Consider the following 25,241-nt stretch of genomic DNA (forward strand, 5'->3'; position numbering starts at 1 on the left):
CTTAATTGTAGTAGATTTTTAGAAATTCAGATTTAAACATTAAGAACTACTTTCTTTACAATTTAAGAAACGATTTAGTGACGCATATGAAGTCACACAGCTAGTTACAGGCAGAGCTGGGATTAGAAACAAGTCTCTTGACTTCCAGTGCTTATTCCGCCATATCCCATTAAATGTTTAATATTTGTGTTTGAAATAGTTCTTTCTTTTCTTTTGTCACTTGGACCTTTTCGGAAAAAGCACTGTAAAAAACTAAATGGCATGTCAAAGTACTTTTGAGAACAAAAAGTTGTGTATAAACATTGTAATATTAAATGATAGAGTGTCTTATTGCCACTTCTTATAAGTATACAATAGTGAATGACTTCTGTATCGAGGAAAATATTCTGTATAGTGTTGTTTCTTGGTGATTTCATTATACACTGTGATACATTTTTCCTTCTAGAAGTGTTAGAATAATACCATTATTAGAGACCACTCTCTCCTTAAGAAGACTGGATACTAATCTTATCCACAAAATGGCTTGAGTTATGAATTGTGTGCACTTTTAGGAAATCAAAAAAAAAGGACAAAAATCTTAAGACATTGGAAAGAAAAGTTGAGACACTGAACAGGCAAACTATATCAGATGCACTTTCCTCAAATGGTATGGTTTGGTTGTAAAGCTAAGTTATGAAGAAGAAATAATTTATTTTGGAATAACTCATGCTTTTTATAGAAAAACCTAATCTTGTTAAATATGAGTTTTTTCCCAAATAGAATCTAGATTTAACTAAAATCTAAGCATTTTGTATAATTAACTTTCTAAGCAAATGTAAAGGCATAAAAATCTGGAAAATATGTTAGAGAATACCTGTAGATATGAAAAGGCTGAAAAATAAAGCCCCAGAAAAGGTTTAAACTAGAATTACAAGTCAAACTAGATTTAATTGGAATACAGTGTTTACCTAGTTTTAATACTCATATGCTAGTTAGCAAATATTTATAAAACATCTATCCTGTCTAATCGCAACTTTGAGTTGCTTACTTAACTGGTAATTCTCTCCTACCGATGGAACCTACTTACTCAGTATTCTCGCTGTCTAATAATTTGTCCTCTTTGTTCCCCGGTGTACTTTTTTCCTACTCCTCCAACTTTCTCTCTCAGACCTCAAGTTTATTCCTTCTTACATACAGATAAAGAAAAGCCAAGTTCCCATTTAGCTGAGGTCATCATTTTTTCCTTAAATGGCCTCCTCTAAAAAGCTGTATATTCTCTTACTATGATAATTTTCTTCAGGCACTTTGTACCTCAACCCTAAAGAACTAGACCTGTTCAAATTTAGTGGTGTTCATATAAGATAACAGTTGAAACATAATCCCAAACTTCTGGAGGCAAGTAGCTATCTTTTCCCTGATCTCAAAGCATTTTGGAATATATCACTCTGCCACAAAGCCTTTCTGGATGGGTAACTAAACACAAAAGCTCAATGTGATAACTTTTTTTCCTGAGCTTTTATATGTATATATATCTTTTATATATATATTTATTTGCGTCTATATAGATTTTTATTTACATATATTTAGATAGATTTAATTAGCCCTTTTCTGCTTATCTTCCTATCTAAGGTGGGTTTATTCAGGGTTTTCCGCTGGGAAAATGATCAGTAAGGGGGCTAGAAATCTTGCCTGTTTTTCCTGCATTGGTTGTGTACAAGTTTTGAAAAGGTGAGATAAGAGAAATAAGACTAAATTGGAAAGAAGTTGTCTCATGCACCCTAAGTAACCTCTTCTGTAGTTCAGATTTGTAGCACTGCAGTCCATTTGTTTTATTGAAGATGTGTTCTCATTAATCTCTTGATAAGTATGTTTATAGATCATAATTGTTACTAGTCGTAATTGTCCCGCACGTGAACACTTAAGGGTTTTGCCATTGTTGTTCTCGGTTTGTTCAATATGTATAGGTAGCCAAGAAAAGTTTGCTTAGTTTAGGTAGCTATGTAAATTTGAGAGCTAAGTAAACATTTATTTAATCGTTACAAGTACCTTAAAAATAAGCACAGTAGAATTCAGAGATGTCAGTTTTATCCTTTAATGTTAATAATATATGCAGATTCCAGTCTTCAGGAAGAGTACTTTTGGAGGCATGCAGTTTGATTAATACCTAGGTGAGGTTTTATTTATTTTGTTGATTTAACTTACCCTAGATCAATAGTTTACAAAGCCTGGCTGCTCATTAGAATCATCTGTGGCAGTTTTAATAAAATGATATCGGGGCCCAATACCAGGTCAGTTATATCTGTGAGCCCCAGGAATTAGTTTTAAAAAAAAATTTCCCAGGTGACATACTAAAGTATGTCCCTCTAAAAGGTAAGAATTAAACAAAACCACAATACCATTATCACATCTGGAAAAATTGACAGAAATTCCTTCATATCATCAAATATCTGGTCAGTGTTTGGGTTTTCCTGATTGTTTCCCTTTTTTAAAAAAAAAATAAACAGCATTGTTCAAAGCAAGGGCTACATAAAGTCCATCTATTCCAATTGGTTCATATGTCACTTATAAAACTTTTTAAATCCCTAGGTTCTCTCTCCATCTCATCATTTTTCTTATAATTTGTTTAGGAAACTGATCCTCTGTCCTGTAGCATTTGCCACATTCTGGATATTGCTGATTGCATCCTTGTGGGGTTTTATGTTTCTCTGTTCCTTGTGTTTCCTGTACATTTGTAATTCAATTTATGTGGTCCTAACCACCAGCTGCATATATATTGTTAGGTTCATTTGTTTCATTTATCTTTCAATTTTTAGTTTTTAAAAATTTACCTTTTATTTTATAATTATATAAAATCTCTTCCAAAACTAAATCTATAAAGCTAACTATATTTGGATAAGTCTAATTTGTTTGTCTCTTTTACTGTCTTATCTCCCTCTTAATAAAATAGCACTTTCTTTTTTTTTTTTTTTTTCTTGAGGCAGAGTCTAGCTCTGTCACCCAGGCTAGAGTGCAGAGGAGTGATCACAGCTCACTGCAGCCTCAACCTCTGAGGCTGAAGCAATCCTTTCACCTCAGCCTCCTGAGTAGCTGGGACTCTGGGACTACAGGTGTGTGCTACCACACCTGGCTAATTTTTTTTAGTTTTTGTAGAGACAAGGGTCTCACTATATTACCCAGGCTGGTCTTGAACTCCTGGCTCAACTGATCTGCCTGCCTTCCAAAGTGTTAGGATTATAGGAATGAGCCACTGTGCCAGACCTAGGAAAATTTTTTTTTAATTTTTTTTTTTTAGTTGGAGTCTCACTGTGTTGCCCAGGCTGCAGTGCAGTGGCACCATCTTGACTCATTGCAACCTCTGTCTCCTGGGTTCAAGTGATTCTCCTGCCTCAGCCTCCCCATTAGCTGGGATTACAGGCGCTTGCCACTGTGCCTGGCTAATTTTTATATTTTTAGTAGAGATGGGGTTTCACCATGTTGGCCAGGCTGGTCTCAAACTCCTGACCTGAGGTGATCTGCCCGCCTTGGCCGTCCAAAGTGCTGGGATTACAGGCATGAGCCACCACGCCCGGCCTGGAATACTTTTTTAAAAACTTTTTCAATTTTATGTTCCTTTCTTCCTTTTTTTTTTTTAAAGGTACAAGCTATTTGTATTTATTTTGGCATATATTTGTTTCTCCCTCCACTTGGATTAAATTGTAGCTTATTAGTCACACTTTTCCCCCACCTTTTTTTAACTTAAAATTTTATTCTAGAGATGCGGATAGAAATTTTGCCTATTTCTTTTTAACTGCTTATGCTTCACTGGATAGATACCAGTTCACTGTTGTTACCATTCTTTTGCTGTTACAGATAGCTCTGCAAACAATAGCTTGTGCTTATGTAATTTTGATAGTGTATCTTTGAGATAGATTTCTGTACTTGCAGTTGCTAGGGCAAAAGGTAAATGTATATGTAGCTTTGTAGGTATTGCTGTATATTTGAAATTACTCTCCGTATAGGGGTTGTGCCATTTTATGACCTCACCAACAATGTAATAGTTTCCCTGTAGCCTTGATTAAAAAGGTATAATGTCAAATTATTGGGTATTTGTCAGTCTGATGGGTGAGAAATGGTATCTCAATGTATTTTAATTTGCCTGTCTTTAATATGAGTGTGATCAAGCTTCTTAGGTATAAAAGTCATTTCCATTTCTTTTTGTGTGAACTGTCTTCCTGTCTAGCCTGGTTTTCTGTAGAATTGTTGGTCTTCTATTTCTAGACTATATAGACACAGACACACACAGAGTTCTTCCCCCCCCCCCTCCCCAGACAGGGTCTTGCTGTGTAGCCCAGGCTGGAGTGCAGTGGCCTGATCTTGGCTCACTGTAGCCTCAACCTCCCAGGTCACGTGATGCTCCCACCTTAGCCTCCCAGGTAGCTGGGACTACAGGCACAAGCCACCACACCCAGCTAATTTTTGTATTTTTAGTAGAGATAGGCTTTTGCCATGTTGCCCAGGCTGGTCTCGAACTCCTGGGCTCAAGCGATCCACCCGCTTTGGCCTCCCAAAGTTCTGGTATTATAGGCCTGAGCCACTGTGCCCAGCCCACACAGAGTTCTTAACCCTTTATATCCTTAGTTGATTCTGTGATGATGCTCACAGGGTTGAGAAGCACTGGAATATACAGCCATATGTGAATTCAGTCATATGTCTGATAGGTTAAAATTTGTAAAAACCCTTGGAGATGTTTAATTGCTTACAGTTATTGAAAACTTTTTCTAAACTGTATACTGTGATTTTTAATAGCATTATAGAAGCTCAACCTTTAAATGCACTGTAGCTTACTTCATTATTTGTTAAGACATTTTGGTTACTGGTTATTTCAAGTTTTTCACAGTTATAAAAAATGTACAAAAGGTATGCATACAATGATGTTCTCTGCAAATGTTCAGATACATTCTCAGGTTACTTTTCTAGAATTATATTTTTTGAGTTATATGGTGTGTCTTATATTTAGAATTTCTGATATGTTGTACTAAATTGCCCTACTGAAAATTTGTACCAATGTGTATTCCTAACAGTGTGTGACTATGCCCACTTCCTCACACTCTCATCAATAGTGGGTGTTTTTGTAATCTGTGCCAATTTACTAGACCAAAAATGGTATCACAATTTAAATTTACATTTCTTTGATTAAAACCAAAGTTGAATTTTTTTCATATTTATTGATAATTTTTTTGTGTGTGTGCATGTTTGTATTATGGGTTCTTGTTATGTGTCTTCTTTTCAAAAAATGGCTTACTCTTCTTCCAGTAATTCAGAATGAATGTACTCACAAGATAGAGTTTATGAACAGTGGAAGGTATTATTCTTTTGCCTCTTCATTAGTCTCCATTCAAAAGGCAGTGTAATGCAAAAGTAGATGTCATGGCATCTATGTAAGTTCCAACTCTTCCATTTACTTAACCATCATAACCTTGGTTAAATTACTTGTTTTTCTTGTCTATAACGTAAGCACATGGATTTGATGATTCAGTGATTCTTTGTGTAGTCTATCTTATTTTCAAGATAGACTACAAAAGGGTATTCCTTTAGCTCCTACTGATTATAGACTTATTATTTGATTGGGTAGTTCCTTTAAAACTCTGCTAGCTTGTCAGCATGTTGCACATGTGTATGGGGCATGCTTAGCATGCTTTTGTCACAGCTTATCTGGTATTGACTCTTGCTGTACTCTATTTCTTCTAACCAAGAAGATTAAAAACAGTTTGAGTTTTTGCAACATTTATTGATTTTTAGCCTAACTTTGATTCCATAGAGAGGAACTCATCTATGGCCCAGGCTGCAGAAACTTAATCTGTATCTTTGTTATTATTTTTCTTTTCTGCCTATCATTTGAAAGTCTATTTGCAATCTACTATGGAGGAGAAAAAGATCATTGAGATGCATATCATGCCTTCAAGAAATTAGTAATTCAGATGAGGAGAGAAGATATATATATAAATAATTAGACTACCAAAAGGAAAGTAATGGGTGCCAAAGGTGTTTGTAGAAGTGGGTTATAGATCCTGCTACTCAGAAGTGTGGTTGTGAGCCCAGGCATCAGCATCATATGAGACCTTTTAGATCACCTCACCTCAGACCTACTGAATCAGAACCTGCACTTTAAGAACTTATACCCAGATGATTCATATGCACATAAAAGTTCGAGAAATACTGCCATGGATGTTTGGAAGAAACAAATTATTTCTCAGTGGAGGAATCAGAGTAGTCTTGGAAAAAGATGAATTTGAATATTGCCTTGAATAGTTAAATGGATCAACTTATTTTCAGTCCTGAATGGAATGAAGAAAAAGGGCTGTGCCTCTCAATAACATAGTAAATCTTTTCTATCAATTGAATACTTGTTTTTTATTGTTTTATTTTTAAGAAATCTTGTTGTCTGGTTGGCTGACATGGCCAAATGTCAGAATTGGCCCTAAAGAAGCTGGCAAACCCTTTGGCCAACTTCATTAAAACAGTTTGTTATCAACTTAGCAAAAAATAAAAATCATGATCTTTAGTGGATTCTAACTAGCCTTCAGATTAGTCCATTCAAGAGGGGAGAGGAATAAAATGCCACTTTGGAGAAGTCCCTTCTGTAATGCTGTGGGTCTTGGTTCTGTCCTTGCAAAGACTGAAATCGAATTCTAACTGCTTTGGGAATCCTTGGTGATATTGTGGTCACCACATTCATCTCTGCAATTCCTACAAACCTGAGATTTCATCATTATGTAGAACTTTGAGCATTATATTGGACTCTAATTTTAAGTCACCTGAATTTGTAGACACGAACATTGCTAATATAGTAGAGAAAAGCAACAAAAAAGCAGAAGAAACCCATCTCAGAAAAACATTGCAGTAGTATTTGAGCTAAAGAAAACCATAGGCTGAATAGTAGAATACCAGTACTTTTTCCATTTCTTCCTTATTATAGTCTAGTAGTGGGACCTTTGGTGAATGGATTTAAGAGATTTTAGAAAAAGGTTGGTAGGTCGTGTTTGACATCCTTCTGGGAAAAGTAAATTTTTAAAAATAAAAAAGAGGTCATTAGGAATATAGATTATGAATGCATCTACAAAATAAAATGTTAGAGTTAAAATTTCTTGTCCTATAGACAGTACGCACTCATATTTACAAGCCTGCTCTTTAGCTGTTTTGTTGTATATATATATATTTTTTTGAAACAGAGTCTCACTCCGTTGCCCAGGCTGGAATGCAATGGCGTGATCTCGGCTCACTGCAGCCTCCACCTCCTGGGTTCTAGTGATTCTCCTGCCTCAGCCTCCCAGGTAGCTGGGATTACAGGTGCCTGCCACCATGCCCGGCTAATTTTTGTGTTTTTAGTAGAGACGGGGTTTCACCATGTTGGCCAGACTGGTCTCAAACTCCTGACCTCAGGTGATCCACCTACCTCAGCCTCCCAAAGTGTTAGGATTACAGCTGTGAGCCACTGTGCCAGGCCTGTTTTGTTGTATTTGAAGTTTTAAATAATGTAGGGGGAAATGCCAGCTTTTAAAAATTACCAACACATCATTGAAGTCTATCTCTTTGCTTATAGAACAGCTGCAAGTGTAAGATAATGTATTGTCATTTGGCGTTACCTTGAGAGAAGAAACCTGCACATCTTCAGTTCCTTTGACTTATTACTGGAGTTCTGGCCCAAGTACAGTAAAATGTCAGCTAGCCAGTGATAAGCTTACACTTCTGTAATGATTTTACCTCTGAAAGGGCTGAGAATAAAGAATAGCTACTTTTTTTTTCTTTTTTTGCTAGTCAAAATAATTTCTTAGAAAACAGCTACTCAAATGGACTCATTCCTCAAACTTTCTAAATAGCAGGAATTTTTACTGTAGGAGTGGATATTATTTCCTCACAGGAAGTCTTGTAGTGTGCTAACAACAAAAGTATTACGATGTTGTAAAATACTTAGTTCTTTGTTAGTTTAACCTTTGAATGAAATGAACAGTTTCAGAGACCCTAATTTTGCTTTAGAGTTACAGTAGTCCCCTCTTATCCACAGGAGGTAATGTTCCAAGATGCTCAGTGTCTGCCTGAAATTGTGGATTATACCGAACCCTATATATACTATGTTTTTTCTTATACATATATACCTATGATAAAGTTTCCTTTATAAATTAGGCACAGTAAGAGATCAACAATAGTAACTAATAATAAAATATACTGTTCACAGTTTCTTTATAGAAGATTTATTCTTAATCTAGATCTTAGCCACCTCAGCATGTGATTTATTTTCTTTCCATTTAAAGTCAAGAGCTTTCATCTTTTCACTTAAGGAAGCGCTTTATGGCTTCTCTTTGGCATATCTTTTTTTTTTTTTTTTTTGAGGTGGAGTCTCACTCTGTCACCCAGGCTGGAGTGCGGTGGCGTGATATTGGTTCACTGCAACCTCTGCCTCCTGGGTTCAAGCGATTCTTCTAACTCAGCCTCCTGAGTAGCTGGGATTACAGGCACTCACCACTACACCCAGCTAATTTTTGTATTTTTAGTAGATTTGGGGTTTTGCCATGCTGGCTTGGCTGGTCTCGAACTCCTGACCTAAGGTGATCCGCCTGCCTTGGCCCTCCAAAGCGCTGGGATTACAGGCATGAGCCACCACGCCTGGCCTCTCTTTGGCATATCTTAATTGCCAGCATCACTACTCTTGTGCTTTGGAGCCATTATTAAGTAAAGTATGGGTTTCTTGAACACAAGTATTGTGATTCCAATACCACTACAGTTGATAAGGGGCGGGTTATGTCTGCAGTGGGAATATGCTGGACAAAAGGATGATTCACATCCCACCTAATTTGAAGCAAGATGGTATGAGACTTCGTCACACTACTTAGAACTGCATGCAATTTAAAACTTATAAAGTGTTTATTTCTGGAATTTTCCATTTAATGTTTTCAGATCATGGTTGGATAAAGGGGACTAATATAAAGACTGTGCTACATTTTTAAAGCATGTATCTTATTTGTTTCAGAAATCATCCAGTTTGTTTATTTGTACCTGTACTCTGGTTTTAAGATATCTTCTGGAATATTCGAAGTATTTCTTTCCCTTAATGATCGCTTGAATGTATATAGACTAAAGAGAAAACTTTTAGAAGAATGTTTAGTTTAGGGATCAGGTATTTGGGCCCAAATCTTGGATCTGCTACTCACCACCCTTCTTTCTTCTTAACATCTCTATTTTACTATTAACTTCTGAGGAATAATACTGGTATTATGTCTGACTCCTAAGTGGTGGTGTTATTCCATGCTACTATTATGATTTTATGAAACAAAAAGTGGTGAAAGCTATCCCCTTTTCTCATTCTTAGATCTCAGTTTGTTGTACAATGCCTTATTATAGAGTAAATGCTTAATAACAATTTAAGTACTGTGGAAAAAGAAAAGGTAGGGCTTACGTGAGAAGGATCAGGATTGTATTAGGGGAGTTGTAGTTTGTAAGCATCACTGGACAGGTGAGCCTTGAAGCAAGTGAGGGAGTTAGTCATTTGGATTTCCTGGAAGAAGAGCCTTCCAGGCAGAGCCATTAGTCAGTGCAAAGCCCCTAATGTGGGAGTGTCCCAGGCATATTCAAGAAATAGCAAGGAGAGCAGCGTGATTGTCATATAGTGAATAAGATACAGCATATTAGAAGATGAAGTCATTTAGCTAAAACATATTTTGCAAAAGTGTACTTGCCCTTACTATGTATGTTGTTTACTGATAATTATTTTTCTTTTTCTATTCTGTGCTTTATTTTATTTTTTTAAAATTGCTGATCTGACTCAGTAGGGAAGAACTTCCTAACTGGGTGGCTGATATTATTGATCTCTTCAGCCTTGCCCCATTTGCCTCTGTTGGGAGTAGCCTTTGTTGTTTTGATTCTCTCTCTGTTACAGGAGGGGTCCCAACTTGCAGTGTGAAAAATACTGTTGTAGTAACTTAAAATGTTAAACCAAAAGATTTCCTGACGTGTTTTTTGATTCCCGAAAGTGATAACACTTTCATGGTACAGAAAAGCATAATGAAGAAAAAAATGCGTACACTAACCACTGATAACATTTTAGTGTATTTCCTTTCGGTTTTATTCTGTGCATATGCGTATGGATTTTTAATAGTAATGTGTATATTTTGAACAATATAAGATTGGGCTCTTTTTGTTTAATCCTGATGTAGAGTGGTAGACTTCTGGTTCATAGAAATATAGAAAGAAAAGATACCACATGCGTAGATGTATTCTACCACTTGGAAATAACTCCTAGCTTGACCATGTAACTTCAAAAAGTTATTTAACCTTTCTGAGTTTCCATTTTCTCACATATCAGATAGCGATAAAGACCTCTCCTGCTTAGTTCTGGGGCAGCTAATGAGACTGAATGTGTCTGTAGTGCATTATAAGAAACTAAACTCTCCTGGTTTTTGCCACATAATAGGTGTTCAATAAATGTTAAGATGAGGGACTGAGTGAATGAATGAATGACTAAATAGATACCCTTTTTTTGAAACTTTCAAGTTGTCTGTCCAATGGTATTAAAATTGTGTGCACTGATGTAATGAGTTCACTTGACCAGCTTCCGGCCCCTGTGGTCTGTGGTCTTCTTATCCTAATAATTACATTGTCATTATGCCAACAAAAACAGCTTAAAAATGTGACTGTTAAGTGAATAAGTTAGCAGCTTAGCTCTGTTTTCTAACTGTATTTTAATTAGTGTTATACATAAATTTGTTATATTATTTTGAAAAAAGCTTATGGAGGGAGTTGTGTTTTGTCGTATAGTCCATTGGTTTTAGAATTAAAGGAGATTAGGGTTTGAATTCTGTTCTGCCATTAATTTGGACACGTCACTTAGCTTATTTGAATCTTATTCATTTAATAAATATTCTCCCTTTTACTGTGTGCCAGAGACTGCAAAGTTTTTTTTTATTTATAAAATAGGGATAATGTAATTCCTACTTCACGTTCAGAGTTGCTATGATGATTTAAAGAGATAATATACATGTTTGTAAACTGTTGATAGAAGATACTGTTAGATTAAAATATTTGTGGATGCTTCAAACATGTGTTTGTTGTGTGGATTCTTTCCCCAGAAGGCTAGGTGTGCAATGTATTTCCCTTTCAGGGAGAGTTGATCAATTATGGAAGTAGTTCTATGGTCTGAATTTCTGGGGTAACTGAGAGTACTAGAAGGTAGAGTGACTTTGAAGCTGGAAAGACCTGCTTCATTCCTAGCTCCCTCTCTTTTTAGCTGTTGTGATAGTAGGCAAATTTCTTTATCTTTTTGAGTATCAGTTTTTCTAAAAGTGGGAATAATAGTTCTGCAAGATTGTGAGATTGAGATATAATGTATGTAAAGGACATTGTATGATGTCTGGCATGTAGGAGACACTTGTTTGTAAAGTAATAGTAGAGAAGGAAATGTTGTTAAGTGAATGGAGTCGTTGTGAAATGGAGAAAGCACCTTAGAAAAGGATAGTGCTTGTGCTGACCATCCTTCTGTGATTGTTATCTTTTGACTCTCTGAAATGAGTAAATGGGTGAGGCTTTTAATTTTAAAAGTCAAGTCTAGATATTAGTGGTTTCTTAAAGTATTTGTTAACTTGTCTCTTTCCTTTGGTAAGTTATGACATAGCCTTATCAAAATAGTGACAACTATAATTATGATTGATAGAAATAAAAATCTAACTTGATATGCATTTCAGCTTTTAATACAAAAGCAAATAAATTCCTGTAAGTGGTATAAATGAAAGTGAGGAAACATGCGTTATGCCCTGCTGTTTGAAAGGTATCATTTGCACTACATAGAAAAACATCGTTTCTATTACCTTGAACATTCAAAATCATTCAAAAAAGATTATCTCTGACTGTTGTAATTGACTAGGTATATGGAAAATGATGACAAATCTTTAGAAAAATATAATCTTTCTCTAGTTGAATTTAGTAAGGAAAGAGTAGATTATACTGCAGATTTCTCATTACTGAAAATATGAAAAAATAAAAATTCTGTTTAAGTGTGGAAGATTTTTTGTTTTGTTTTTGAGACAGAGTTTCGCTCTTGTTGCCCAGGCTAGAGTGCAATGGCATGATCTTGGCTCACTGCAACTTCTGCCTCCCAGGTTCAAGCAGTTCTCCTACCTCAGCCTCCCAAGTAGCTGAGATTACAGGCATGTGCCACCATGTCCAGCTAATTTTGTATTTTTAGTAGAGACGAGGTTTCACCATGTTGGCCAGGCTGGTCTCGAACTCCTGATCTCAGGTGATCCACCTGCCTCGGCCTCCCAAAGTGCTGGGATTACAGGCGTGAGCCACTGCACCCAGCCAGTGTGGAAGATTTCAAATTGGTAGTTATGCAGTTTCATTTGCTCCTGTAACCTTAACTTACGTACACCATAGTTATCATAGTTCTGTGGTCTGGAATATTGCTTCCATGGGGGTATAGTTTTTTTACACAAAAGCATATGTAGTATTTACTACTTTTAGTAAGTTTTGGCCCTTAAGCTAAATCTGTTTATAGACTTGATGAAATTGGGGATTTAACAAATCTATTTAAGTTTAGATACTGTAATGAAGGTATTTGGTGAGAACCTGTTGGCAGATAAGATTGATTATGATGGATATTTTAATTTGAGATAAAGAAAAGTTCATTATATGGTCTTGCTTTTCTGATCTCATTAATAGTTACACATATACCTACCATTGGAAAGATGGAGAGTTGGTTAAAAGAGGAGGGTAAATTGTATTTTCCATTCTACAATGATAAGTAAAATTATAAAGACTTCCTTGATACACACTAGTTATTGTCTTGAATAAAAAAGTGTTTTAAAATATATAATAACCGAGCCCTCAGTAAATTTTAATAGCTTTTAATTCTGAGAAGTATCCAATATCCTGTAGCAAAATAATCAGAGAGTTCTGTTTTTCTTCTTCATTTGTACCATGAGGCAAGATAAACCACCTGGCTAGTATGACTGAAGTAGTTAATTGTGGTAAGGCTGTTGTGTTTGTTGCCTTAGCTTTTTGTGGTTGATGCCTTTCTTAGCTTACTTTATTTGGGGAATACCCCTTTCTACAGTAGTATCTAGTGTCTCTGGATTATCTTTAGCTCTTACTTCTAATGCAAAATGGATTGTGGTATTTAAGGAAATAAGCAGGGAGCTTTATCCATAGTTCCGTATGATACGATTTTCGGAGAGTCTGTCACTTATTTTTGAATATTACTTTGAAGTATTAGTTAATAAATATTCTGGAATATTGTAAAAATAGGATAAAAGATGTTTTCTTGGTATCTTTAAATGCACTTTTATTCAGGTTGTTTAAATGGTTTTTAGTTTAAAGAAGCAACAAGGGTGTCTTCAGGGCACAATTTCTTTTAAGAGAAATATGAACTCTTGTATTATTATCAGTTTATTAACCCATTGTCAGGTAATGAAGTAATTCATATCAGTCAGATATTTTAGGTAATTAAAACCAATACCATTAAAGCAAAACAAGTTTGGTTGGAAATCGTTTAAAAGTATACACAGTCATCCTCTTTATGTTTAGGTTCTGAAATGGTGTTTGTTAATGCCCTTGTGCATAAGTCCAGAGTGGCACATTGTACAAGGGATGGCTAATTTTATCTGTTGGTGACAGGCAGAGTCAATGTGGTTTTGCTTGATTTGCATCTGTGAAAACTTTTAAGTTTGTAGTTAGAAAGATTATAAATAGAAGAGCCTGTTGTCTGACATACTGGAGGCTATCATACATGATTTAACTTTTTAAGTGACTGTGATGTATTCCCTAGGTTGGAGTAGCTTCCTGATTACAAATTATAATATCCTTTGGTAAGTCTTCTGTAAGACTCTGAGAGCATTTCCTACTGTTAACTACCTCATTCTTCCCTGTTAGGCTATTTTCTCTGGTTCTTTTATGCTCCAGTAGTTCCATCTGTCTGTCCGTCTGTCTTTCCCTCTGTATCTGACTGTTTTCTCTTGCTTTTTCACGGGGTGGAAAAGGGAAAAATATCTACATTTAAGGGACAGAAGACCGTAAGGAGATAAATGTGGATACTCTCTAATGTACTATCTTAGAGCTTTTCTCCCGTCCTATTGCATCTTGATATCCAATCATTTTAATTCATATCCACTATTCAATTTCACTTTTGCATCTCTATAGATCGGAGTAGCTAGGAGCCTGTTAGTGCTTTTATTAGTGCCTTGGGCAGTTTTACTTTCTTGATGCATTAGTCCTGGGTGTAAAAGGTAGTCAAACACGATTTCCAAATTTCCCATGCTAATTGGTAGAAGGTGTCTCATCTTCTGACAGCTATTTTCCCATTGACTGGAGCAAGACATGTACTAGTGAAATTGAAGTAGATCTGTGACTGCACAGAAATTCTTTTCTCTCAAATAGTCTTCCCTTTCAGTTCTCAGTCACCTAGGTTTGAAGTCTTACACTTTTTGACTCATTGTACTTTCAACCCTTCTCATGGCTTTTTATTTTTTGCTGTAGCTGATATCAACCCCCCTATCTGGCTTTCAGTGGTCTATTTTATATACACCTTGCTTTTTTCCTTTAATAATGTATTTTGGAGGTCTTTCCATTAGTACATAGAGAATGTCCTTATTTTTATTTTCATAGTGGCATAGAATTCCATTGTATTGATGCATTGTAATTTATCCACTATCTAGTTGATGAATATTCAGGTTGTTTCCAATCTTTTGCTATTACAAATAATATTACAGTGAATAGCATTATATGTTCATCATCTTTGTTCACCTTTTTTTTTATTGGGATGTTGTCTTTTCCTTACCCATTTCCAGAGCTTTTTATAATTTAGGGAAATTCTTTTTATGTTTTCTCAGTTTCTTTTCTCTTTCTTTTGTTTATTCATTCTTTCTATTATTTGTTATATGGTTTTTTTGTGTAATAAGTGTGCTTGTGTTTGTGGTTTCATCAATCTTTTATGGCTTTGGGTTATGATTCATAATTAGAAATTCCTTCTCCATTCCAAGATTTGAAAGTAATTCTCATGTATTTTCTTTGGCTACTTTTGTGGTTTCATTGGAAATATGTAAATCTTTATATTTATTTGAAATATATTCTCATGAGGATTTAGAGCATGCTTTTTAATATACAGTTAACCCCTTGAACAATATAGGTTTGAACTGCATGGATCTACTTATACGTGGATTTTTTTTTTTTTTTCCTACAGTAGGCCCTCCATATCTGGCAAGTTTCATGTCCACAGCCAAATGCAGATCTAAAATACTGTGTTCATAGAATGCGAAGCCTGAGGATGTGGAGGACCAATTTTTTGTATCTATGGGTTCCACAGGGCTAATTGTGGGTCCTGAGCATGCATGGATTTTGGTGGAGTGTCCTGGTACCAATCTCCTGTAGGTACCCAGGGACGACTGTATATGTTTTTTCAGGTGGCTGCCTGTTGTTCCAAACCAGTTTATTGAAGTGCCTGTCTTTTCTCTCTGACTTGAGGTGTATAGCATGTCTTTATTTGGGGTTATTAGTGGACTTTATCTTCAATTCCTTTTTTCTGCATATATATATATATATATTATTTTTTATATTTCACTCTAAGTTCTGGGATACATGTGCTGAATGTGCAGGTTTGTTACATAGGTATACATGTGCCATGGTGGTTTTCTGCTTATATTTTAGAATGGGCTTTTTTGGTTTAAAAAAACATTTTGGTATTTTATTCATTACATTGCATGTATATTTTAACTGAGGGAGGCTTGACTGCTCTATGATGTTTCCTGTTCATGAAGGTGGTGTATATTTCTACAAGCTCAAGTGTCCTTTTATGTCCTTTGGGATAATTTAAAAGTTTTTTTGCTTTTTTACATTTTTTTGTTTATTCCTAGATATTTGGTTCCTTTTTTGCATTACAAATAGGCTTTTTTCCTCTTCTATTATATACTCTAGTTGTTTTGTGTGTGTGTATGTTATTAATTTTGTATATTAATCTTATACTCTGATACACAGTCTCTAACTGTTTGTGGTGTTATTTTAGTTAATTTGTTTTTGGTTGTCATGTATGCAGTTATGTGATTTGCAGTGAGTGGCAATTTTATCTCCTCCTTTCTCATTTTTATACCTACAACATTTTTCCTAATTGCTTTGTCTTGTACTTCCAAAAATGTTAAATGAATGTTAAATAATGGTGTTCTTAATGACATTCCTGTCTTGTTCTAAATTTAGTAATAATGCCTTTAGTATTTCCCCAATAGACGTGATTATGGCTTTGGGCTGAGACAGATGTATATTTTTTCTGTTAAGTGACTAGCATTTTAAATCAGGAATGCTGTTGGACTTTGTCAAATACCTTTTTAGCATCTATTGAGATGATTATATCAGATTTAACATTAATAAATCTCACTTAGGTCATTTTTATTAATATTTATGGTTTTTTTTTACTTGATCTGTCATTGAAATGAGAGAAGTAAATTAAAATTTATGTTACAGATTCATTTCTCTTTCTACTTGTATCTCCCATAATTTCTGCTTTACAGATGTTGCTGCTGTAAAGCTATATGCTAAATAGCTATATGCTGCTATTTCGCATATAGATGTTTACAACTATTACACTGTCATTGTAAATTGTGCTGTTAGCTTTTGAAAGAGCCCTTTTCTTTTTGTCTTATTAAATGCTTTTTGGCCCCATTCCACTTTGTTTAGTAACTAAAGATGGGTATCCCCCAGCTTTTCCATTATTTGCATTTGCTAGTATTATTTTATTTATTTTTTAATTTCCAACCTGTTGGAATTACTATCTTTTATAGGTATATCTCTTGTTTTCAGAATAGAGTTGGGTTTTACTCTGTGACCTACTATGAAAACTTTTAATAGATCAGTTAAACCTTTTATAATTACTGATATAAATTCTTTTATAATTACTGATATAGATGTATTTAGTCTTGATTTTCATATTTTTTTTCAGGTTTTCTAAATATATTTTACTATGCAATCTAGGTTTTTTGTTTATTTTGAAAAGTAGTTCTTTTCATATATAGGAAGCTTTTTTTCTTATATTGGTAATCACTATAATTAAATCTTATATTCCTCAATGTGTGTCATTCTACATACTGGCAGGATATTCATCTTTATTAAGATGCTGTATTATGTTAGTTTCCTATACCCACGTTTGCAAGGCAGCTCATTGGAGGATCAACTCCATAGCTCTTTACAGTCTTGCCCCAACCTAACCTTCCATCTTTATCTTCCAATGAGGCACTACATGAACTTCCATAGCCAGGATTCACTACTCTCTTCATCCATAGAAACTACTCATTGATCCAACCCATGCAGTGCTCCCTGCCTTTTTTTGGCCCTGTCTGTAAATTTTCTCTGTAATGCTTTCTATTAGCCTTACAGTATATGCATCATACATATTATGTACTTTTTATACTAGATCATTAAAATCTCCCTAAGTGAATTGTAGGCCCTTGCAGGACAGAATGTATCTTGAATTTCCTTCAGGCCTTAGCTGGTGCAGTGCTTTCATCTTCATAGGTTCTCATCTGAGGACTGCCATGAGCTTGTGGAAGAGTAGGTAGATATGTTCTTGATGAGCTGTATATGATAGAATTTTCATCAATTTGTAGAAGAGAAAGGTGAGCAGATGTTCAGTCCTAAAGGTGAGCAGATGTTCAGTCCTGTAAGGAAAACCTTCTAGCGGCATTACTTTACAATGGATTGGGTTTTCCTGTAAGCTCTCTGTCATAGCAAGCGTTCAATTGTAGGGTAAATGGCCATTCTGCCAGGGATGCTGTTAAGGAGAAAGAGAATTGAAAGGGAAAGAGTATTCTAAAAGTAGGTAAACTAGGGCTCGCTTCGTCTTTGTAATTCTGAATACCTATGATTTTGACCTAAATAAAGCAGAAACCATAGAGGATTTATTTATTTAATATGGGGATCGATGAATTGACAAGGATAATATGATAGGAAATTAAACAATAATACACTTACTTTATATATAACAATAATCTTTGAAGTTTATGATTCTGTTTTTTTTTTTGTTTGTTTTTTTTAAAGACAGCACTCACTCTGTCACCCAGGCTAGAGTGCAGTGCTGCAGTCATAGTACCATGTAACCTAGAACTCCTGGGCTCCAATGATTTTCCTGCCTCAGCCTCCCAAGAAGCTAGGACTACAGGCATACACCACTATGCCCAGTTAATTTTTTATGTTTACAGTGAGAGAGGGGTCTTGCCATGCTGACTAGGCTGGTCTCTAACTCCTGGCCTCAAGATCCTCCTGCCTCTGCAGTGCTGGGATTATAGGCATGAGCCACTGCGCCTGGCCTGATTCTATTTTCCAGTGCTCTTTTTACATCTCATGATATAAACAAAATTAAAAATTATAATATATATTTTTATGGCTTTCATGTTTGATCATTTCTTAGACTACTGAAAGAGTCGTGTTAAGAAGAGGGTCAGCCAGGCGTGGTGGCAGTGAACAATATGTTTGTATTAGGGTTCTCTAGAAAAGCAGAACTAATAGGGTGTCTGTGTGTGTGTGTGTGTGTGTGTGTGTGTGTGTGTGTGTAAAGGGGAGTTTATTAAGGAGCATTAACTCACACAATCACAAGGTTCCACAATAGGCTGTCTGCAAGCTGAGGAGCAAGGAGAGCCAGTCTGAGTGCCAAAGCTGAAGTACTTGGAGTCTGATGTTTGAGGACAGGAAGCATCCAGCACTGGAGAAGGATGTAGGCTGGGAAGCTAAACCAGTCTAGCTTTTTCACATTTTTCTGCCTGCTTTATGTCCTGGCCATGCTGGCAGCTGATTAAATAGTGCCCACCCAGATTAAGGGTGGGTCTGCCTTTCCCAGCCCACTGACTCAGATGTTAATCTCCTTTGGCAACACCATCACAGACATACCCAAGATTAATACTTTGCATCCTTCAAGCCAATCAAGTTGACACTCAGTGTTAACCATCACAAGTCCACCCCTTATCAACTTGAACCCATATATATCTCCTGAGATCATACATAATCTTTAAATAAAGACAATGATAAAGTCATAATTATGCCTAACATAATACAACTATCCTTTGCACAACCGGAAAGGCACCAATCCCCAACCCAAATACTACTACATAAAGTTAACATACTTAAATGCTGATATGAAGTCAATAAATCTCATGTCACATGATAAAGGAAATAAAATGAAGATATTTTTCTTTACTTTTTTTTTTCTTTTTTTGTTTTTTGAGATGAAGTCTTGCTCGTCGCCCAGGCTGGAGTGCAATGGCATGATCTTGGCTCACTGCAGCCTCCGCTTCCTGGGTTCAAAGGATTCTCCTGCCTCAGCCTCCCAAGTAGCTGGGATCACAGGCGCCTGCTACCACGCCCAGCTAATTTTTGTATTTTTAGTAGAGACAGGGTTTCCCTATGTTGGCCAGGCTGGTCTCAAACTCCCAACCTCAGGCAATCCACCTGCCACTGCCTCCCAAAGTGCTGGGATTACAGGCATGAGCCGCTGCACCCGGACTTTTTTTTTTTTTTTTTGATGGAGTCTTGCTCTCTCACCCAGGCTGGAGTGCAGAGGTGCAATCTCAGTTCACTGCAACCTCCACCTCCCAGGTTTGAGTCATTCTCCTGCCTCACCCTCCTGAGTAGCTGGGATTACAGTTGCCCACCACCACGCCCGGCTAATTTTTGTATTTTTGGTAGAGAGAGGGTTTCACCACGTTGGCCAGGCTGGTCTTGAACTCCTGACTTCAGATGATCTGCCCACCTCAGCCTCCCACTGGAATTACAGGCATGAGCCACCGCACCTGGCCTGAAGATATTTTCTTAGTACAAGTGTATACATGCACAAACGTTTTTAACAAAAGGAGGAAATACTCATGACAATTACAGTCCTCATTTCTGCAGCTGGCCACATGGTCGTAACTGGTATTGATGACTGCCTTGTTCTACCCATTCTGTATTTCCTTTGCCTTCAGCAAGCACCTCAGCAGGTCGTGGTTTTTTTTCCTGGTGGTTGTGTTTTTTTTCCCGGTGGAGTGACCCAAACCTTCATTCCTGAAGTGTCTGGGCCATTTGTAGTTCTGCCTGGATTGGGCTGTTGTGGTTAATCACAAGGCATAGTAATACTAAGAGACACCCTAACAGATCTCCTGTATTCCATGTATACTCTTCCTTACCTCTGTTATGGAGTAGTAGACTGATTGCATCTTCATAGTCTGGGTCAGTCACCCCAGCCAACACTGTACCTCCCTTCTTAGCCTGTTGGCTTAAAGGTAGGAGGAGTCCAAAGTGTCCAGCTGGCAACCTGAACTTCCAGTTTAATGGAATTGTTGTTGTGTCATTCCTCCCTCTGGAACTAAGACATCTAGGCCAGCAGAACGTAATGTTGTGGGAACACAAAGCAAAAATTTTGCTAGTGGATCACTAGGGGTGATGGTGAGTGGTGCCACTTCCACCCCTTGATTACTGGATCCATGAATCCTGGCTATGGGAGAAATAGTACCATATATTGGATGTTGATTCAGAGCATACATGGCCTTCTGGAGAACTTTGCCCGAGCCCTGCAAAGTATTGTCACCTAGTTGGCGTTGTAATTGTGACTTCAAAAGGCGATTCCATCGTTCTGTCAATCCAGCTGCTTCAGGATGATGGAGAACATGGTAACACCAATGAATTTCATGAACATGAGTCCACTGCCACACTTCTTTAGTTGTAAAGTGAGCGTCTTTGTCAGAGGCAATGCTGTGTGGAATACCCTGACAGTGGATAAGGCATGCCTGGAGTCCACGGATGGTAGTCTTGGCAGAAGCATTGTGTGCAGGTTAGGCAAACCCATATCTGGAGTAAGTGTCTATTCCAGTGAGGACAAACCTCTGCCCTTTCCATGATAGAAGAGGTCCAGTATAATCAACCTGCCACCAGGTAGCTGGCTGATCACCCTGAGGAAGGGTGCCTTATTGAGGGCTCAGTGTTGGTCTCTGCTGCTGGCAAACTGGGCACTCAGCAGTGGCCAAAGCCAGGTCAGCCTTGGTGAGTGGAAGTCCATGTTGCTGAGCCCATGGGTAACCTCCATCCCTGCCACCATGGCCACTTTGTTCATGGGGCCCATTGGGCGATGACAGGGGTGGCTGGGGAAAGAGGCTTAGTGGTGTCTACAGAATGGATCATCCTATCCACTTGGTTATTAAAATCCTCCTCTGCCGAAGTCACCCGTTGGTGAGCACTCACATGGGATACAAATATCTTCACAATTTTTGACCACTCAGAGTTCATCCGCATACCTCTTCCCCCAATTTTTTTGTCACCAATTTTCCAAGTCACTGACCATCCCCATTGGCTACAGCCCATGAATCAGTATATAATCACATATCTAGCCATTTCTCCTTCCATGCAAAGTGCACAGCCAGGTACACTGCTTGAAGTTTTGCCCACTGGGAAGATTTCCCTTCTCCGCTGTCCTTTACGGATATCCTAGAAAAGGGCTGTGGTGCTGCAGCTGTCCACTTTTGGGTGGTGCCTGCATATCATGCAGAAGCATCTGTGAACCAGGCCCTAGTCTTCTCTTCCTCTGTCAACTGATCATAGGGAACTCCCCATGAGGCCATTGGTGCAGGTTGGGGAAGAGAAGGCAGGGTGGCAGGAGTGGAGACCATGGGCATTTGAGCCACTTCCTCATGTAACTTATTTGTGCCTTCAGGACCTGCTTGAGCCCGATCGTGTATGTATCACTTCCATTTGCTGATGGAATGCTGCTGTGCATGACCCACTTTATGGCTAGATGGGTCAGAAAGCACCCAGTTCATGATAGGCAGTTCTGGTCTCATGGTGACTTGAAGACCTATAGTCAAACATTCAGTTTCCACCAAAGCTCACTAACAGGCCAAGAGCTGTCTCTCAAAAGGAGAGTAGTTATCTGCAGAAGATGGCAGGGCCTTTCTCCAAAATCCTAGAGGCCTCCACTGTGATTCACCTATAGGGGCCTGACAAAGGCTGCAGACAGCATCCCTATCTGCCACTGAGACCTCAAGCACCATTGGATCTGCTGGGTTATATGGCCCAAGTGGCAGAACAGCTTGCACAGCAGCCTGGACCTGTTGCAGAGCCGTCTTCTGTTCTTGACTCCACTCAAAACTGGCAACCTTTTGAGTCACTCGATAAATGGGCTGGAGTAATACACCCAAAAGAGGAATATGTTGGCCTCCAAAATCCAAATAGGCCCACTAGGTGTTGTGCCTGTTTCTTGGTTGTAGGAGGGGCCAAATGCAGCAACTTATCCTTTACCTTAGAAGGAATATCTCAACAGGCCCCACACCACTGGAACCCTAGAAATTTTACTGAGTTAGAACGTCCCTAAATTTAAGTCAGATTTATTTCTCATCCTCTGGCATGCAAATGTCTCACCAAGAAGTCCCGTGTGTCTGCTACTTCTTGCTCTCTGGATCCAGTTAACATAATGTCATCAATGTGATGGACCAGTGTGATATCTTGTGGAAGTGAAAAGCAATCAGGGTCTCTCCGAATAAGATTATGACACAGAGCTGGAGAGTTGATATCCCCCCAAGGTAGGACAGTAAAGGTATATTGCTGGCCTTGCCAGCTGAAGGCAAATAGCTTCTGGTGGGCCTTATGGAAAGGAATGGAGAAAAAAGCATTTGTCAAATCAATGGCTGCATACCGGGTACCGGGAGATGTGTTAATTTGTTCAAGTAATGAAACCACATCTGGTACAGCTGCTGCAGTTGGAGTTACCACTTGGTTAAGCTTACGATAATCCTCTGTCATTCTCCAAGATCCATCTGTCTTCTGCACAGGCCAGATAGGAGAGTAGAATGGGGATGTGCTGGGAATCACCACCCCTGCGTCTTTCAAGTCCTTGATGGTGACACTAATCTCTGCAGTCCCTCCAAGGATGCGATATTGTTTTTGACTTACCATTTTTCTAGGTAGAGGCAGCTCTAATGGCTTCCATTTGGCTTTTCCCACCATCATCGCCCTCACCCTACCAGTCAGGGAGCCAATGTGGGGGTTCTGCCAGCTGCTAAGTGTGTCTCTGCCAATTAGGCATTCTGGCACCTGGAAAATGACCACAGGATGAGTCCGGGGACCCACTGGACCCTCTGTAAGTCAGACCTGAGCTAAAAGTCCATTAACTACCTGACCTCCATAAGCCCCTACTTTAACTGGAGGACCACGATGACATTTTGGGTCCCCTGGAATCAACATCAGCTCAGATCCAGTGTCCAGTAGTCCCCAAAATGTCTGATTATTTCCCTTTCTCCAATGCACAGTTACCCTGGTAAAAGGCCAGAGGTCTCCTTGGGGAAGGATGGGACAAAGATTCACTGCATAAATTGTTGGTAGTGTAGTGGGGTCCTTCCTCAAGGGGACTCAGCCTCCCCTTCATTCAAGGGGTTCTGGGTCTATAAACTGGCTCAAGTCTGGAAATTGATCGAGGGGCCATGATTCTCGGTTTATAATTCAAATTAGTCTTTTGTCCATTCGACCTACAAGTTTTTTCCTTATATAAATTAAGTAGGAATGCAGTAGGCTTCCTATCAATTTCACTCCTAGGAACACCGTGATTAATTAGCCAATGCTAGAGCTCTACATGAGTCAGAATATTCTGAATAGTGTTATTCAGTGTGATAACCCAGCAGTCTTGAACGTTTTTGGCACCAGGCAGTGGTTTTGTGGAAGACTGATGGGGGTGGAGAGGATAGTTTCAGGATGAAACTGCGGACTAGTACTGGTCTGTAGCCTTGGGTTTGGGGACTCCTGTGATAACCCACTTTGGACATTTGGCTCTAGTGAAATTTACCTTTTCAGAAAGATTAATCCCCAAAAGTCTTAGCTTTGTAATGATGGAGTGTGTTGAAAAGCATGGATCATGGCTTTTTAAGGGATTTCCAAAGGAGATTTTCTCTCCAAAATATTTTGAGCAGTATTGTTTGAATAAGTGTATAATAGTCTTTAGAGCAGTATTTTTGGAACTGCAAACTGGGATACATTAATTGGTTGTATTGGGCTTACATTCAACATTAATTAAAAGGATAGGAATAGAAAATACTACTGTGCATTGAATGTAGTAAGGATAGGTAGTTTTGAGAAACTTTTATTTGTGTTTCTGTTTCCTGGACTGCAGTGTAAAGTGTATTTCTTGCTGTGGATCATGGTCATAAAAAGTTTGAAAAGCCTCTGCTGTTAGATGATAACACACATTTGGATATTCACTTCTTAGAGGTTAGTATATGTAGTCTCACCTATGTAGAATGTAATTGAAAATTTCTGTTGCTGTGTATTTGTCAAAAATGTGAGAATGATTTCTTGTGAAACAGTTTTTAGTCCAGTAATGATTTTAATGTTTATCTTCAATGGAAGACAAATTCCACTGAAAGAAGGTGTCTCCACATCTCTGCTGAATCTTAGAACATCAGAATCAAAAGCAGCCTTAGATTATTAGTTCAGCTTATTTATGGACAAATAGAACTCTGAGGTCAGGAGGTAGAGAAATGCATGCCTAAGGTTACACTGTGAGTGGTAGAGCTGGTACCAAAACCTAGGTCTCTTGACTCCCAACTCATAGACTGCAGAAGGTCAATTGTAGTTTAATCATAATCTCAACTAATTCTATGTAACAGTTATAAAAACAAGCTTTTATGAGAGTTCATATTCAGAAGAAAACAATGACCAATTGTTTAGTTTTTTTAAAAAAAACTTGATCATGCATTACTTTTAAAATTCTCTTTGGCTATAGAAAGTGAAATTCTTAATTTGAATTATGTAAGCTTATACTCTCTTTGAAACCGTACTTGGGAAGTTTTGAGTTTGTTACAGGGTACTTATTTTTAAATCATCTGCCTCTTGACTGAAATGAACTGTTACCAGATCCAAATCACCACTTAAAATTGCTTGAAATGTTTGTCAACTGCTTCATTAAAGCCCAAAGGAAGCATATATTCAGTGGGCAATTTTGAAGAGTCAGCATGAAGTTCAAACATTAGGAAATTAAGGACATCCTATACCTCATTATTTTAATTAATACATGTTATAAAAATCTAAAATTCAGAAGGATTCAAGGTTTGAAGGTTGTGGATGACTCAGGGACTTGGAAGATTGCCCTTCTTACCTCTAAGGTTGATTGACTGCCTCAAAACTCCAGAAGATAGAGAGTTAGAGAACTTTTTGTAATCCCAGCACTTCGAGAGGCAGAGGTGGGCAGATCACCTGAGGTCAGGAGTTTGAGACCAGCCTGGCCAACATGGTGAAACCTCGTCTCTACT

The 25,241-nt window shown here is 37.7% G+C and overlaps 1 protein-coding gene across 1 annotated transcript in view; it reads left to right on the plus strand.

Moving 5' to 3' along the window:
- Positions 1–25,241, plus strand: part of ERP44 (endoplasmic reticulum protein 44) — a 119,674-nt gene that overhangs the window by 1,233 nt on the left and 93,200 nt on the right. The window lies entirely within an intron of this gene.

This window comes from Pan paniscus, chromosome 11 (assembly GCF_029289425.2).
Source record: "Pan paniscus chromosome 11, NHGRI_mPanPan1-v2.0_pri, whole genome shotgun sequence".
Taxonomy (NCBI): Eukaryota; Metazoa; Chordata; class Mammalia; order Primates; family Hominidae; genus Pan; species Pan paniscus.